The sequence below is a fragment of the Tetrao urogallus genome, assembly GCF_951394365.1.
Source record: "Tetrao urogallus genome assembly, chromosome: 1".
In the NCBI taxonomy this organism is placed as follows: domain Eukaryota; kingdom Metazoa; phylum Chordata; class Aves; order Galliformes; family Phasianidae; genus Tetrao; species Tetrao urogallus.
Genome location: NC_136813.1, coordinates 186,446,325 through 186,465,414, shown reverse-complemented (window position 1 = coordinate 186,465,414; position 19,090 = coordinate 186,446,325).

Sequence of the window (19,090 nt, the reverse complement as noted above, 5' to 3'; positions counted from 1 at the left end):
TGTCTCTACTGCCTACACCTCAGTTTGTAAAACTTTTTCTGTCCAAGGTGAAGGCAAAGAGAAGGAGAAGGTGGCTGCAACAGCGGCTGCACTGAGAACACTCTGAGTTTGCAGGTGTTTGGGCAAGGTTACACTGACTAACACTCTAGGAAATCACCAAGAGCATGACCTACACAGGTGCATCAGGATCACACGCACATTTAATGAAATAATAGAAACATAGAATGGCTTGGGTTGGAAGGGACCTCAAGGATCACGAATCTCCAACCCCCCTGCCACATGCAGGGCCACCAACCTTCCCATTTAATACCAGACCAGGCTGCCCAGGGCCCCATCTATCCTGGCCTTGAACACCTCCAGGGACGGGGCATCCACAGCCTCTCTGGGCAGCCTGTTCCAGCACCTCACCACTCTCTGTGTAAAGAACATCTCCCTGACATCCAACCTAAATCTTCCCTCCTTCAAGTTAAAACCATTTCCCCTTGTCCTGCAGTTATCTACCCTTTCAAAGAGTTGACTCCCTTCCTGTTTATAGGCTCCCTTTAGGTACTGGAAGGTTGCCATGAGGTCACCCTGCAGCCTTCTTTTCTCCAGGCTCAAATGACTCACAAAATGCTGTTCTACACATTAAGGCTTTCATCCAATTGGCCAAATGGATCCTGGTGATATCAAAAGCAAAGCAGTGGGGTTTGGGTCCTAGTCCCTTAGACACTTCCTTGGATACAAAATGCTCTTATATCTCATAGGCATTGCTTGAAGATGTTACACTTCATGGATATCTCTAACTGAATGTGCCATTGGGAAAATGGGGTTGCAGCTCCTTCCTTTTACTACAGTGGGACCTTCAGGCTTGGTTCCCACTTGGTTTCTCTGTAGCAGAGCTCAGATCCTGGCTCGCCCTTTAGGAGCAGCTGTAATCTTCGCCTTCCTCCTGATATGTCAAATAAATTATAAAATAAAGTATTTATAGTCCCTCATGATTTTATGCTCTGTAAAATATTCTGATGAATGCAAATCCCTCTCCCAAACCCTTATCAGATTTCTATTCCTGATCCAGCACAAATCAAGACTAAATATAAGAGAAGAACTAATAATTCAAGGAATTTCCATCATGACTCTTCCCAGCTAGATGTTACATTTTAGGATGAAAATAGCAACATGTGCATCGATTGTAATAACATAAGATAGTCTTCACTGAGCATCAGGAAAGTCTTCAAGAACACATTTGCAAGAAGTTTGTCAAACTTCACTTTCAGGGGAAATGTCAGTGATTTCAGGACTTGTGTACAAATTTTAGGCTGCATCCATGAGCAGTGCATTTGTTCCCTCCTTGGGAGGAAGCTGACAGTGCAAGTTGGCTGCAATGAATGCTCATTGTTGTTAGAGATAAATTCTAGTTCAGCCGACTGAACCCAACCTGCAGTCTTCTGCCTGTCACTCCGACTTGCCAGGAGGTGAGTTCCAGCCAACATATCCATCCCCTGCTGTCTAAGACACAAAAGAGCAGTGCTTCTATTGACTGCACTCCACAGACCCATCTTGGTGACCTGTAAGTTTTCACCTGGCTGATGGTAAGTCAGAAAAACAGCAAGAGAACAAAGCAAAGTCTGCTTTCCTCCTCTGTTGCTTGCTTGCGTGGCAACATGATAACACCACTATCAGAATCAGCAGCCCTTTTCCGTTCTCATAACAAATCAGTCGTTGCCATCACATAGAAAACGAGCCTGAACCTGCTTTTGGTTGCTTTTGAGTATTGGGTTAGGGGGATTTCCACATCTGTTTCCTGTGCTTGCGGCTGTAGAGCAGGAAGAGCGTTGCTCCACACAGCAGCTGCTAACCCTTGGGGGAGCCAGCCTGTGAGCGTGCCTGGAAGTCCTTCACACTTCATCTCCTGTAGCTTTGAAAACACAGACTGCCATTGAACCCACCCAGTATGTGGAGTCAGGGCAGGAGCCTGAATGGGGAGAGGGTTTGATTTGGTTATAGTTAAGAAAAAAAAAGGGGGGCGGAAGGAACAAAGCAGTCAGTGAAGGGAAGGAAATAATGAAACTTGGCCTGAGCAGGAATATTTCGATTACCAAGCATGCCAGCATGAGAACTCATCTCCTCCCAGGGCATGCCTTGGCTGTATCTTCATGCTCTAATATGGACAACTGCTGTGAAGATTTCCCTAATTGCTCTCCTTTGTTTGCTTCATGAATCTCTCCAGGATGTCCTCTCTGCAGGAGGAGACATATTTTGAGTCACTCCTGCTACTGACCTGGGTGGAATGACTGAAACACCTTCCTTGTCACATCACTGGCTTCTCGCAGCCCTCTCCCCTCTAGTCCATGAGGCTGCAAGAAGTCAACCTTCACTTGCTTAGGAGAGCCACCACTTCCAGTGCTACCAGTCAGCATCATCCTCTGAGGTTCTCTCCAATCTCAGCAGCCAATAAACTCCCCCCTTGATCCATTTTCTTTGTCAGTACTTCTTCACTGTGTGTGGCTGTCAAGTCTTGCACATTTATTTGCTGTAACAAGGCTGTTTCTCTTTTTCTTAGGCTTCAAAGGATATAAAAACATGTAGCTCTTCCCCACTCATTCCCTCCTCACAAAGAAAGCTTATGAGCAAGGAAGGATAAACACCTGTCATTCAAAACCTCTTTCCCCAGTAACCTCTGGCCATCTGGCCCCTGTCTCTTATTCCAAAGCCAGGTAAGTTGTCTGCCTGATTTCCTTCAGCTCGTTTTCACAGTTTCCAAAACTTGAAACTTGCTCACTGCCGAGCGCTTGAGACTGATTAAAAATAGCTTGTGTTGGGCAAAACAACCAGTGAGTTTTCCACTGCCTGCCCCATACAAGGATCTCATGTAGCACCTTGTTGAATGCTAATCACAGAATCACAGAATGGCTTGGGTTGGAAGAGACCTTAAAGTCCATCCAGTTCCAACCCCTCCTGTGGTCTGGTTGCCCCCACCAGCTCAGGCTGCCCAGGGCCCCATCCAACCAGACCTCAAGTACCTCCAGGAATGGGGTACCCACGGCTTCTCTGGGCAGCAGTGCCAGTGCCTCACTGCCCTGATTTGAGAAAAGATGAGATGTTACTGCAGAAGTCATCTCTTCAGCTTGGATGTCCCAGTAAGATTGATGAGGGCCTCCTGAAGGCTGGCTGCCCTCATCATGAAGTGGTAGGAAACAAAAGAAGAAAGAATGCTTAATTTTAGAAGACTTCTGCTTCATATAGCAGAAAATAAATAGAGGACATTGAGTGTTGTCCACAAAGCAGCCAATGGCAGCCCAAAAAGCTGGCAGTGCATACAGAGAGACCTTTAAAGTCTTCCTGACCGCATTGTGTCTGCAAATTCAAGAGCTGTAGCACAACAAAAGCATGGCAATGTACTTTAGATAGCATCATGCCTCTCTTCAACATGAGCTTCCTAAGTAAAAACCAGTGCAATGCGGCGTTGCTTATCAAACACTGATGTAGTGTGCTTTCACCTTTATCCTCACCTTCACCTTTTAATCCTTAACAAAACGTGCTCTGAATGTGCAGCAAAGACGAGTGTTAATGAATCCCCAGCGTGCACAGAACTGCGGGGCTCAGTGTGGTGTTCAGTACAGCTCTGGGATTACATACAATTAGAGCGTCTAGACCGCATTTAGCAGGGATATGGATGGGGTGAGGATTACAGCTGAGAAATCAGACAGATTCAATGAGAGAGTGGGGGGCTGGTCTGTGTGGGAGAGGAAGCCAAGTGGAAATGCAAGAATGCACCAGACAAATTATCACTGGGCCTGATTGTACACCTCCAGCTTCCTTGAATCATGGAATCGTCTGAGTTGGAAAGGATCTCTAAAGGTCGTCTAGTCCCAACTCCCTTCCACAAACATGGACATGTACAGCTAGATCAGGCTGCTCAGAACTCAGGTTCAGGTAGGCTTAGCTTCACCACCTGTATGCTCTCTGTATGTGGCCTTCTGCTTTGCAAACACCAAGCTTTGATATCTCTTGGACATGAAAGCACAGAACCTTTCATGTGGTCCCATCAGGTCCACCTGGTCCATATAGAGTCCTGAGTAGATTAAACCCTAATTCCAGGTCCCCAGACTCTTTTAATCCCCAGGCAATGCTGCCAACCATAGCTCTTCCCTTATAGGATCATAGTAACGTAAAGGTTGATCACCTAGTTCAATGATCAACCTGTCACCACCATACTCACTAAACTGTGTCCCTCAGTGCCATATCTACCTTCCCTTCTACTCATCTAGGACATTACTGCCATATGTAAGAATATTCCTAAAGAAATCAATGCACAGTCACAATCTATTTGACAAGCCAAGAGTAATTCTCACATCTGAACTAGAAAAAATGTCCTATTTTCTTTCTCCTGCTCCCCATGCAGGCAGCTGAGCCAAAACCAATCCCTTCATGCTGAATCTGAAGGAACACACAGAGAAGATGACTTGTCTCTCCTCAGCCTCAGGCTCATGGCACAAAGATTGGTTTTCCTATGCTGGAGCACAGCAGCACTGAGCATTATTCTCAATGATATCTGAAAAGTTGTGGTGATCAGGTGAAGTCCCTGGTGACTGGAAAAAAGGCAACATCACACTCATTTTTAAGAAGGTTAAAAAGGATACTGACCTGCCAGTCTCACCTCTGTGCTGAAAAAGATCATGGAACAGATCCTCCTGGGAGCTGTGCTAAGGCACATGAAAGACTGGGAAGTGATACGGGAGAACCAGCATGGCTTCACCAAGAGCAAATCCTGTCTGACCAAACTAGTGCCCTTCTATGATGATGTAAGTGCATCAGTGGACAAGGGAAGAGCCACTGATATCATCTATCTGGATTTCAGTAAGGCCTTTGACATGGTACCCCACAGCATCCATCTCTCCAAATTGGAAAGATATGGATTTGATGGGTAGACTGTTCAATAGACAAAGAACTGGCTGCAAGATCAAATGCAGAGAGTGGTGGTCAGTGGTTCAATAGCTGGATGGAGATTAGTGATGAGTGGTGTCCCACAGGGGTCAGTGCTGGGACCAATATTAGTTAATATCTGGTGGATGGCAAGCTGGACATGAGCTAGCAATGTGCCTTCACAGCTCAGAAAGCCAACCATATCTTGGGCTGCATCAAAAGAAGCGCAACCAGCAGGGCGAGGGAGGTGATCCTGCCCTACTGCTCTGTGCTGGTGAGGCCTCACCTGGAGTACTACATCCAGATCAGCAGTCCTCAGTACAGGAGAGATGCGGACCGCAAAAATAATCCAAGGGATGGAACACCTCTCCTATGAGAACAGTTTGAGAGAGCTGGGGCTGTTCAGCCTGGAGAAGAGAAGGCTGTGAGGTGACCTAAGAGTGGCCTTTCAGTATCTAAAGGGGAACTACAGGAAAGAAGGGGACAGGGTAGCAGGGTCTGTGGTGACAGAACAAGGGGAAATGGCTTCAAGCTCAAAGAGGGCAGATTTAGGTTGGATATAAGGAAAAAGTTTTTTACAGTGAGGATGGTGAGGCACTGGAACAGGTTGCCCAGAGATATGGTTGACACCCCATCCCTGGAGACTTTTGAGGTGAGGCTGGATCAGGCCCTGGGCAACCTGATCTAGCTGTGGTGTCCTTGTTCACTGCAGGACTAGATGGCTTTCAGAGGTCCCTTTCAACTGTAAGATTCTATGATTCTATATCCTATTCTTATTTGTGTCTTGAGCTTTGGCACCCCAGCAGTACCCAGGATGACATGACCTCTCCTTGTCTTCTGCCTTCTTATTCCATACTCGAGGGAAGTATGCATAGACCTGCTTTGTGGTTGCTGTACGTGGGCTCTGTGTGTATACAATGGCCAAAGACTGCCTTTGGGAGCTCACTCCTATTGCTCCCTCGTGTCAGGCTGCATGGATGTTTCCCAGTGTGTGTGTTTCAGAGCCAGATGGTCCTCCCACTTGTTGCTTCCCACCAGCCTGTGCATCCAGATCAGAGGGGCCCCAGCAGGAAGGACGTTATGCTGAAGCACAGAAGCTCTTTTAAACACATCTCCAAAGTCTAACGTGGAGAATACCCATGCTAGACTTTGCCTCCAAAGAATATTTAGCCAATTTGATCCAGAAACCCGACCATATTTTAGAGAGCATATCCTTCACACTACTCCAGGCAGGCCTGTGATTGGCAAGCTTCGCACGGTTCCAAATGTGAGTAGGAAGGGTCTCTCTCCAGCAGACAGTTTAAAAAAACCACATTTTTCACTGCATGAATACTCAAGTTCACCTACTTCTTTACTTGCTCGTCCAGCAGTGCTGTTTGGTGGCATGTAGGCACGCCACAGCATCACTCCTGTTCTCTCCCCTCACTAAAATAGGACAGAAGGGTGAGGGGAAAAAAATGAATATTTGTGAGGGCAGCAGACCTGTATACAGAGCTCCTGCCCACTCAGACCCTTCTGTAGCCTCTCAGGGATTTTGCCATCCCCCATGGCCCCAGAAGGAGCGGTGCTCTGTGACACCACACTTTATGGAGAGTGGGTGCAGAAAACACTCTGCTGATCTTTTTGGCACCAAGAAGACATTTTCTACTCTGAACAGACCCACAGAGACTCAGGGTTTTATTCTTGCTTGCATAACAAGCAGTAGGTGCGGTAGGTCTGAGGTGTTTGGGAGCGTTCCACTATGCCAGAGCTGGAAAAATAAATCTCCAGCCTTTCCATGAAGTTTTCACCACCTGTCCCATTCCTTCCCTGCAGGAAACCCAGCCTCCTTCTCTCCTGTAGATAGTGGCTGGAGCTTTGCTTGTGGATGCTCTTTCACAAGTAACACCAGCGCTGAGTAGTAAACACAGCGCCACTAAACTGGGAAAAGCAATAATTGAAGTTTGGAAGGTCATGATGATCTTTTCTCCTTTTTCTCCTCTTGGGCAAGAGCAGCTACCAAATTCTTAGACTTCTTGTCTCCTCATTGTCTTTTGCCTTCCAGCAGCACTCTGGAATCCCCATGGGTTGAGGCTTTGCCATGGTGGTGGCAGCAGCATCACCTTTGGAAGTTTGTTCAACACAAAGACATGGCAAAGCTACAGAGCCAAGGGAAAACCCCTCTCAGCAGGAGCAGATCTGAATCCTTAAATCATAAAATCATAAAGATTGAAAAAGACCACTGAGGTCATCCAGTTCAACCATCAGCTCATCCCACCATGCCCACTAACCATGGTCCTCAGTGCCACATCTGCCCTTTTATCTGTATTAGTGTTTTTACCCAATGCTATATACATCATGCTTCACACGTCCCCTTCAGATCATATTCACAGCTGTTCTGCTTCATACACTCTAGGTTGAGTGACTGAAATTTTAAGACTAGAGAGGCAGAGACAGTGGACAACACACAAACCTGACTTCATCAGGAGAAGTTTGGAGAAGATTACTTGTAGAGCCTGTGGTATGCAAATGGAAAAAAAGGAACATGAGAATCACTGAACCTGATCTAATCTAAAGTCCTGTTAGCTCAGTATCCAATCTCCAAGGCCAAATAAGTGACTTCAGAAGCTGATAAGCACATATCTTCAGCCATGAGGTTTCTATTTCTCTTCCAGAAGTGCTGATGACTTAAAAATCCTTAAATTGGGTCTTTTTCCAGCCCTTCTGCCCTAAAGTTTTTCAAGCCTTGTATCTCCTGGTAAAAAAATAGGCACTCGAGACTAAATAATTTAAGATGTGTGAACATAGTTTGTAAACCCAATATCTCAATATTTAACTTAAGACCATGAAGTCTTAAGAAAAGATATTGTTAGAGGAATAGGTAAAACTATAATGGATCTTGGTAGAGCAAATTCCAAATTCCATGGGGAACTGTAATGGTGCATTTGCTGGGATGTGGCCATTACTGTGTGCATCCTCAAGCAGTCACAAAGATTATGCCCTAGGTCCCATCCTACAGATCAAAAGTAGCATAAATGTCTCTCCTTCATGCACAAGCAGATTCACAGAAGGAAAGTCCACCTGAACCTTGCACACAAACTTTGTTCTACTAAGAATGGTGTCAGACCTGCTCCTGGAGAGGATGAATCTGTGGAGCACAAAAGACTGGAGGAAGGCTCCTTGAGTTCTACCCAGGAGGTCTGCCTAAGGTTCAGTACCACCTAAAGGCCATGTCAACAAGATTGCTCCTCTGGAATTTGCCAAGGAAAATTACTGTTATGATTAAAGGAAAGGTTTTGAACGATTAGAAGTTTTGCTGACTCGGTTTCATGTGTTTTAACTGAGTGCCAGATTCTCCAGCAAGACGTTTTTGATGTCTAGGGTGGTCCAAAAGGAATTTCAAGAGAAGCGATTTACACTTTGTGTATGAGAGCAGGAGGTGAGGAAAGCCTCACTGAGCACAATGAAAGAGCTCAGGATTTCTATGGAATAAAATAATAACTGGGCTGAACTGCCAGACCCCTTAATGACCACATTCTCTTTCCAGAGATGGTAAAATGATGGACCAGCAGTTTTTAAATGAGCCTTACATTTCCAGGAATCTCTTTGCTTTTTTTTTTAAATAAAGGAAACATGGGATTAGAAACAATAGTGTTAAGATACCGAGATAAAGGTTATCCTTAAGTATATTTAGCCTGATTGGAAGTAGCAAATATCACAAACCCCTCAAGATTTCCAGCTCCATTTGCCTATTTTAGGAAATACAAATAAATCCCCCAGTATTTGCTTGCTTATCTGCCACATCAAAGGAAAAGTGCTCACACAACAATGTCCAGTGTAGTTCACTCTTGTGCTGGCTGGTGGCTTCACATCCTACGCCTTCTCCCTGCCACCCCTGGAGGAAAAGAGAAGGAATCCCACAAAGGAGGTGTTGCTGGCTCCTCAAAAGCTTTGGAGTTGTGAAATGGTCCAGAAGCACCAGGGAACCCATTCCTCTATAGATTCACTTTCCAATAGATGGCCAATTAGAAACACTCACAGTTTTAGGACGGCCAGGACAGGGCACAACTCACGTGCAAATAACGTGAAAGAATCTGCTTTCTGAGCACTGACATGTTATATGGCATCTGTATTTTGGATCAAATCCATGTGCCATGGTGGCTTGTTTCAAGATGGACAGTATATATTTGCATACATCGTAGAAAAGAAGGTCTTTTTAGGTGCTTCTTATCTCAATACACACAAATGGAGCAGAGTTTAGAAGTGTATTTGTGATACTGATGATGTTTTGAGCCGTTTGTTACTGGGGAATAAACTATGTTGAGGCAGTTCCTTTTAATAAGACATCATCTCCACAATCTGTGCCCTTTCTGCCCCTTTATTTCCAGCACTTCCCTTGATTTTCAGCTTCCAATTTGTTGTGTGGCATTGCAGAGAGACTGTCCTAAGGTGTGGGTGCTGCACTGCTCAAAACATCCACTTTCACCACCACGTAGAATTATAAAACTGTTTGAGTCGGAAGGAAATCTTAGAGATCATCTAGTCCAACTCCCCTGCAATGAATAGGGACATCTACAGTTAGATCAAGGCACTCAGAGCCCTGTCCAACCTGACCCTGAATGTCTCCAGGGATGGGACCTCCACCACCTCTTTGGGCAACCTGTGCCAGAGCCTCACTGTTTGATGGAAGCAGTAAAACGTTGGAGACCCAAATCCATCTCTGGTCTAACTCTGTTTGGCACTACTGAGTTCTTTCAGCAATATCCTTTTTAGACACTGCTTCATTTGTCATTTGTTAACCTGATGCTAAAGCAGCTTTTTTGCTGCTGAGGAAATAAACATCTTGGCCAGTTTGAGCTTTTCCTGTGTAAGTTGCTACCTCAGGAAGAGAAGTCTGAGATAGCAAAATGTTTCATTCCTCAGTAGCTGAATAAGGAAGTTGGGGTTTAATGGAGAAATTCTGCAAAGCTGTGAGCTAAGGACAGACAGAGAGTCATGCTGAACTGCAGCTGCCAGCAGAAGAGCAGTGCATATAAACATGGAGTCACCGAATCATAGAATGGCTTGGGTTGGAAGGGACCTCAAAGGTTAACACTGGTTAAGAATACACATGGCCTGATTCTGCATTTAAGGAAGACAGTAAAAGAAATCATTCTGAAATGCTTAATGATATGCATGGCGCAGTCATGTGCTTTCTTGCCACCAGCAGCAGACATGGCCTGGTGCCCAGCCCTTATTGGGCAGTTCACCACCCAATGCTGGTATTTCTGTCTTGTCAATCATTAAACATAATGATAAAGTTAATTTAAGCATCCCTGTTCTCCAAACCAGATGCAGAGGAGTGATGTATCCCGTTGATGTCCATCACATTTTAAACCACTCCAGCTATATGCATGCTGAGCTACCTGCAAACATTCTGAGTCTGGCACCAAAACGTGATTTCTGCTTTGCTTGGGTGGCAGCCAGCTCACTTGTGGTACAGCACATAACCACACTGTGGCAGAAAGAAGAGAGCAGCCATCCTGTGGATTTTCTTTAGCAAGGAGCCAGAACACTGTTTTCCCTTCATTTCCACTGGTTTCCTACTGCAGCTTTGCTTTCAGGCTCTGCGGAGGTGGGATGGGTGGTTTGAGGCTGCTCTGTGGAGTTTATCCTTCCCCAGCGCTGTGGTATTGATGGCTGGTGCCAAGAGAAATGCCCAACGATGGGCTTGGTAAAGAGGGTGCAGTAGCAAAATGATACAGAGAAGAGAAACTTGCTGTTTGCACAACACAGCCTTATCTTAGAGCTGTTAGTATGGATCTCTGTGCCACTCATCTTTAAGCAGAGATCTGCCAACTGGAGGGCAGTGGGGACAGCCAGCCCCAACACTGCTAGTGATCAGAGGGCAAAAGGTAATGGATTAAAGTTACACCAAGTGAGGTTCAAGTTGGGTGTTAGGAAAAATTTCTTCTCAGAAAGAGTGGTGAGGCATTGGTACAGGCTGCCCAGGGAGGGGGGTGGAGTCATCGTCCCTGGAGGTGTGCAAGAAACAGCAGACGAGGCACTGAGGGACGTGGTTAGAGAGCATGGTGGGGAATGGCTGGTGGTTGTACTGAATGACGTCTGTGATTGCTTTCATGTGTTGTTTTATTATTATACTTTTTACTGTCAAAGGTATTAAGGCAAAGAAGGCATCTTTGCAAGTAAAACTTAGCGAAACTCATACTCTTATTTTTAAAGCATATTCCCACGTCAGACCGTGTATTTGCCTGAACTGTACATGTGAAGCCCTAAGTGCACCACTCCTGTGCTGTGAAGTTCTCAGCACGTTACAGATGGACATAACATGAGAGGTGGTTGAGTCACCACCACTGGAGGTGTTCAAGAAACGTATAGGTGTGGTACTAAGGAAGATGGCTTAGTTGGCAGTATTGGCAGTAGGTCAATGGTTGGACTGGATGATCTCAGAGATCTTTTCCAGCCTTGGTGATTCTACAGTTCTATGATTCTAAAGTTGGAAAGACCAACAAAGTCATCTAGATCAACCATGAGAGAGTTCCTGAGGCATCAGTCTTTCCTACAAATTCATCTTTGTATCTTGCTGCTCATTAACTGGGTTTAGAGTAGATGTTTATGACAAATAACCCTTCTGTTGTGTATTTTGTTTTAAGACTAGTTTCTTCACAGACTTTCATTTCATTTGGCGTCGTCCTGTTTTAGCCAGGAAAATACAGATTTCATTTTACAAAATTGACATGCATTCCTGTCTGCAACATTAAAAAAATTGCATATGTTTTCTGATCTTTTCAGATTTGAGATGGAAAATATTTGCTGCTCTTTTTCCCAGAAAATCAACTAAATATTGCCTACATTCTCTCTTCAGTAGAATCGAGATAAATCACAATCCAGAGGGCAAATCTCCAGCTCAGTATTGATCTCCATCTACTCAGAGCATCTCTGCTCATTAGTGTTTCTGTTGGATTGCAAATGCAAGAGCCAGGAGCTTTGCTTTCATTTGTCTGCCACAAAAAATAAAAGCTACCTCACAGCTGATTCTAACTGACGAAGGGTGAAAAATACATCGGTGAAACATTTTACTTCACTGCTGCTGCCTTACAATGCTGCCTCCAGGACATGGCACAGACGTGGCACACAAAGCCCTTCTTGTCCAAGCAGGGCAGATTCAGCTCTGACATGAGCAAGGAAGACAGAAATACCTTTTTTCTTCCACTCGTTTTCCATCAGCACAATGCCAACCTTTGCAGCTCCATCCTGCTGTGCTGCACTACCCCTGGGTCCAACCCCACAGGCAGAGCTCCTCTGCCATCAGTGTGTGCTCAGCACTTGTAAAGGTTGTCCATGATTCTATGTGTCTGTGGAAGAAATGTGGATGTTCTGATGCGCATTTATCCAGGATCACGTCTTTGTAGGATCTCACCCCTCTTGCTGTGGGCAGATGGATCCATGTCCCAGGGGAGGGCTGTTAATTGAAATTCATTCCACCCAACAAGCTGTTCCATCAAGTATGACTAACAGAACCCAAACCGTTTTAACAAATTGCCCCAGATTTAAATGCTCTCTGGCCTATATTATTCACAGGGCCAAATTAATCAGTCTTCTGCTTTCTGAGTTTACAAAGCAGATGCAGCAGCGAGACTCAGTGAGTGATGCTGATGTTTATGATGGAGGATCTCTTATCAGGGCTGAGGTCTTCTCTTCTTAGGGAATACTTTTTGACCGGTCCTCACAGTGAATCTCTGAGAGCAGGAGGTCTGCAAGACTGCCAGAAACAAGTCTGTACAGCCATGGGTAGGATAAGGAGCAGTTTCCACCAAAACAAGCTCAGAATGGCAGGGAACAGACATCACTGATACCTTTTTAACAGATGCTTTGGGAGCTGTCAATGATTTTCACAGCCAGCTCTGCCAAACAGGAATGAGCAACCTGCAGCCTGACTGTGACTCACATCCCGAAATTCACAGATAGATTTCACAGCCCAACATTTCTTGTTAGGGAAAAGAGAATGACATTTTTAAAGGTGGAAATGGACAAATTCCTCTTCATTCTCCCTGTAAGAACATGCCTCTGTGGTATGTGGACTGCAGGAGAGAACAAATACTGAGCATACCATAGTTCATTATCTTTTGCAAGGGATGAGATCTTTTTAAATTGGATGAAGACTTTTTAAATTGCATTAGCTGCAAATGTCTGTCCTGTCATCATCAGGCACACTGTGTTGAAAAACTCACAGGATCACAAGCAGGCTGTAATGGACATATAACAAGTCCCAAAGCTGTTATCTCAGATGTATTTGTGTTTTGTTTGCTGCTATCTGAATGTCATCACATTATCATCCTGGATCAGGTCAACTTATAAAAAGACAGGTTTAAATTGGCCCCACCAACAAGAAGCAAGCTCCATACACCATGTGTACCTGATGAAGGCTCATTCTCCAAGACTGGCAAATCCAGCTCCTTCTGTGACTCCTCCTCCTCCTCCTCTTCTTCCTTTTATGTTGCATTTCCAAAGAAAAAGCAAAGAAAACAGAGAAAGCACGCATGATTAAAATGTTTGTCAAAAAGAGACAAAAGATTTTGAATGTGAATGTTGAACATTTTAATAACAAATAAAAACATGAACTACATCAAAAGCATCTTTCATCTAATAGTTTTGTAATTCATGCCTAGAACGAAAGCAAACTCCCCAACAGCTCTGTGCCAGACTTCACTTCCCCATGATGCCACTAATGTGTATGGAGGGTCTGAAGCTCAGAAATTGTGTGAAGCCTCATAAAGCCCACCCAGAATCTGAGTGGTAGTTGGCTGGAGATGAAAATTCAAGACATAATTTTGACAGAAAAACCCCACATTGCTCCTCTCATGTTCCAGCTGAAGACATAGAGCTACTCTATCCATTTCAGAATGGAATCAAAATTTTACTAGAATTATTCAACTCTTCCTTATTAAAATACTAACTCCAGTCATCTGAAAATCCCATTGATGCCAAATGCAGAGAAAAGAACAAGGCACAATTGTTTTTTCTTCTGATTTTGTCCCTTGGGAAGTGAATGTCCTCAACATTCAGAAGACAAGATCTGGTCACAGATCAACATCTGCCTTGTCATCTCAAGTTTAGTTAAGAGAAGGAATCCAGTATTTCCCATAACTGCGCTACTGTTAACGATGCGGTAACCTGATGGCCTCTGCTCTGTCTGCCATTACACATATGGCTACATTCAATGTGGTAGAAATAGGTTTCTTATACTGCTTGGAAAATGACTGGGAATGGAGGATAACCGTAGGCCTGTGGAGATGCAGCCTTCTTCCCCCAGCAGCCTTCTTCCTTGTCTGGGGCCAGCTGGCCCAAGAGGGATACTTTCCCTTCTGTCTTAAGCTTACACTGAGCTTGCCCTGTAGGCTTCAGTGAGGCTCCTCCAGGTGGTGACCTGTCCCATCTGAAAGAGTCACTTCAGACAGGTGAGTCTGGACACAGCTCTGGATGAACAGCAGTGACTGTCTGACATGCCAGACACAAAGCTGTCAGATGACCTGAGTGACAGAAGGGGAGCTCTGCTCTCTACCAGGATACAAATCAGCACTGGGCAATGAGCAGATGACACATGGATGGAGCTTCACAGCTCTCTAGGACTGCAGCCAGATACAGCGAAGGCTCGTCTGCAATGACCTTAGTGAAATATAATTGAAAACTAGCAGAAGTCAAGATCCTTCTCTCAGCCCTTCAAATCTGTTTGACTAATGCCCTGCCAGAAGTGCCCATATGATTTTAAAGGGGAAAAAGAGGAGCACATTCAAGTGACACGAGCAAGCAGTGGCAGCAGGTTTTGTGGCGCTAACCTGAAGATGAATTACATTCTGGGGAACTCAGAGCAGCTTTGGCCACAGAGCCTGCAACTCTGCCTTGCTGCAAATCACTTGTATTTAAAATAAGATGTGAACTTTTTGCTTTATTGTTCCTCGTAGCAGACAAAGAATCATTAAGATTGGAAAAGACCTCTAGGATCGTAGAATCATAGAATCATCTTCTCTTTCTGAGAAGAAATTGTTCCTAATATCCGACCTAAACCTACCCTGGCACTTGAGGCCATTCCCTCTTCTCCTATTTGTTACCTGGGAGAGCAGGCTGACTCTTACCTTGCTACAACCTCCTACCAAACATTATAGAGAGCAATAAGGTCTCTGAGCCTCCTCTTCTCCAGACCGAACAATTCCAGTTCCCTCAGTCACTCCCCATCAGACTTGTGCTCCAGACCCCTCACAGTTTCACTGCCCTTCCCTTGACATTCTCCAGGACCTCAATGTCTTTCTCATAGTGAGGGGCTCAAAACTGAACATGGTACTGAAGGTGTGGATGGCCCAGTGCTCAGCCTGCTGGTCAGGTTCACCCCCTCCTCCCCACACATTTCCTGCACAACATCAGGCTAAACCACTTCATCTCTCCAGACCTTGGTTTTCCACCCACAGGCAAAGAACTGCAGCCTTCCTGCAGGCTGTAAACCACAGATACATCACTAGATAGGCCTCAATCTTATGGGATATTTGGCGATGAGCTGGCTGTGGAAATGAATGTGAATGATCCAGCCTTGAGGACTCTGCCCCAGGAATGACACGAAGCAGGAGCTGCTGGAGCATAAAGCAAGCAGGAGATCACATTCAGCTTTCAGAGTAGTATTTCCAGATTAAATATAAGAGGGAAGCTCAGAGAGGTCAGAGGGGCTGAGCTTCACTTTCAGAATGACTCCTTTGATGTCCAAGGAGGCTTATTAAAAATGCAGTGTGGATTGCAAATCTGTCACACACCCAAGCCACCAAGTGGAGTAGGAGGATGGATGAGGTGGTTATGGAGAACCTGTTGACAACAACAACCTCTCAAGTGACAAGCTGGAGAACAGTTTGCTGTTATTCAGCATTGTTTTGACAGAAATTACACAAAGGAGCTGCATGGGGGGCAAGGGATGAACATTCACATCCGCTTGGAGGTTTGTTTATAATCTCACAGTGGGGAAGTATGGCTTTGAATGAGAATTAAGCCAGTTTAGCAAGGCTGTGTAAGAAGGGAGAAGACATCAGAGAGGAAATCATGGGGGTAAAGAGGAGGAAATGGAAAAGAAATGATTGTGGAAGAGTAGGTGATGCAACTGGGATACACTGGGTGAAGGCTCAGCCTGGTCTGCTCTGGGGAAAACTTTTGTCGTGTATCTCCCTGGCTTTACAGCTGCATCAGTGCATCAGCACTGGATTTCACCTGCTGTAACATTTCTTGTCTGTAGAGACATTAATAGGGTAAAGCTGATGGTGCAAAGGCAAGCAGGGAGCTGCAAGCAAAGATCTTGCACCTAACTCCCCTGCTCATCTTTCATCCCCAGAGCAGCTGTCTGATAGCTGCTTTGCCACCTCAGTTACAGCACCATTCACTTGTTGCAATTTGAACTTAACCCACAGAAAGATCCTTAATGGAAAATTTCAATGTTTGATTAAAAAAACCCACAACACAACAGTATTTATGACACTCTGAAGTGGTAGCTCTGGAAATGTTGCCATGATGCCTTTTGGAGATTTGTTTGGATTTGAGCTTATAAATTATTAGATTATGATATTAATGCTCTGTTCTCAGTAAATTATACTCTGCCTCCAAAACAATTTCACTTGCAAGAAGTGCTTGTGAAAGTTTCAGGCTGAGAAGAGTCTCTGGGAGACAGAGTCTAGCTATACTGGAAGATGCAGGTCATGACACAATGGTGCCTGAAATAAAGGCACTATATTCCAAGAATTTTCACTGTAGAATATTAAAAAAGAATTTTGGTAAGACAGGCATTTCTTGTAAAATGATAGAATCACAGAATCCTTTGGGTAGGAAGGAACTTTTAAGGGTCATCTAGTCCAACCCACCTGCAATGAGTTCAAGGAACTGAGTACAGGGAACTGTGCCACCAGACATACAAACTGCTCTGCATGTGGAAAAAGTAAAAAGGAGGGCACAAGATGTGATATTTTTTATCAGAAGCTGATGTAATGTCAAGGCATCTGAAAAATGCAGCTTAGCATTAAATAGAGCCAGGATCTTCTGGCCATGTTTAATCAGACTTCAACTGAAGGAATGTTTCATTTTCCTGAGGAAAATGAAGAACATTTCCCCAGTGTGGGAATCCAGGGACAAGTGTCCTGTTCAAACTGATCAGAGAATGGAGTAGGACAAACAGTGTAGGCTTTACTCCCTGCTAGGAGTTAATAAGGATGAAATGGCTTTGTTAATGACATGCTAAGGGAATGAAATAATGTCTTGAATGAAAGCATGGTGATAGGCAAGAGTGATATGTATGGGCGCACAGGGCAAGGAATGCTTCATATGTATTTCAACACTTCAAAGATAAAAAGAGAATGTTTTCTTATAGGCTCTGTGGGACAGATAAGAGGATTTATAATAACTACATTTCCGGCCCATAAGCCCTAGAAATGCATGAATTTGGTTCATGTGCCAATTATGACATAAGAGACAAGCTACATGATCAGCTTATTCCATTGTGTAGTTTGGGTTGTAACAATTGCAGCTGATCTTTTGTGTTTCCCTTTGGCCCAGTGGGCAGATATACCACCCTGTGTCCTCTACCAGCATAGCACGGCTGAGATGGGACCCCCCTTCTGGTGATGGGATGCACATCTCTGACATCAGAAATTGGCCATTTATCTCTCCCTGCTCCACTCCTGACCTCTTAGTAAATCACATCTGGTTTCTCAACACCTCAGCTGGTTTAAATCCACCTCAGATCAGTGGCACCTTTCTCATAGAAGAATTATTTGAGGATCTATCCAAAAGGCACTCATCATCTTCATCCCTTTCTTAAGGGCTGCAGTACAGCTGCAGCTCATTGGAAATTTGGGCAGAGATTTGAAGCAAGGAGAGAGCCCTGGGGACTGCCTGGGCCCACAGAGAGACAGGGCCCAGAAGTGCCCTGCCTGGGAAACATCTTCCTCAGCCTCAGTTAAATCCAAGCTGGCAGTCAAGGAAGACCTTCCAGTGACATGGACAGGGACATCCTTTGCTGTCAGCAGTTCATCTGAGAATTGAAGCTCAGGCGTGAGCTAGAGGACTTACCTGTGTATTAGCATGGGTATATTATATTGTATTGGTATCTATGCAGAGATGTAAGAGGATATGGGACAAATAGTTCCTCCCTCAGTTTTCTCGTTTCAGATTTTCTACAGACATACAATAGAACCTGTGAACATAGCAGGAAAGCTGCAAGGTCACACTGAAATATTTCCATAAACATGCTCTAATTTTGCAGAAGATGATACCAGAACATCTCCTTAGGACACAGGACCTCATTATGTATGCCAGGACCTGTGAGTCCTCAGATATGGTCCAACTGGAAGGGACACCAAGGTGACATGCAATGAAGAGAGAGCATGAGGATGTGGTCAGTGGTAGATGAGTAGCCACCTGTAGAGCTTCAATAAATGATTGCTAAACCTTCCTAATTCACCTCTCCAAGCCCAGGCCACGGGAAGCAGACAGGGTTGGACCCGATGATCTCTGAAGGTCCCTTCCAACCCCTACAATTCTGTGATTCTGTGATATGAGGCATGAAATCTACAGTTCTGGTTGGACTTCCAGCTTCTATCACCACCTCTTTCTCAGGTACTGCTGCTGCTCAGCAGTTTCCCCTTGGTAAAATCTTCCATTGTTTCTAACAGATACTTTTGTTGCTGACACAGGTCAGAGAACACCAGGTTTCCAGGAAGAAGAGAAAAGCTCAGAGAAAGCCGTGGTGTGTTGAAAAAGGCACTGATAAAGGGAAGCACAAAAAGGCTGGAGGTTGGGTGATGTCTGACCTGACAGCTGACTGTGCTGACCATGAGGCTGGCAATGAGCACTTGGTCTGACAGCTGGTTTTCTTCAGCACAGACAAGCCACAGGGGATATCACACCCACCCACTCTTCCCAGCTTCCGCTCCCATGCTCTTGCAAATCCCAGTAAGGAACCATGCTGCCCTTTCGCACAAACGCCTGGAGATTAGTAGCTGCCCTCAATGTCCACATCCTCCTCCAAAAACTGCTACAAATTACTCCCCTCAGAGGAAAAGACTTCCTGGCTCATCCTGACCAAAACCCCTGAAGCGTGACACAGACAGGCTCTGAGCATCCCCTTCATGGATGCTCCTTGGAATAGCAGGAAGGTGGAACTGCAAAAATGATCCCTTGTTTA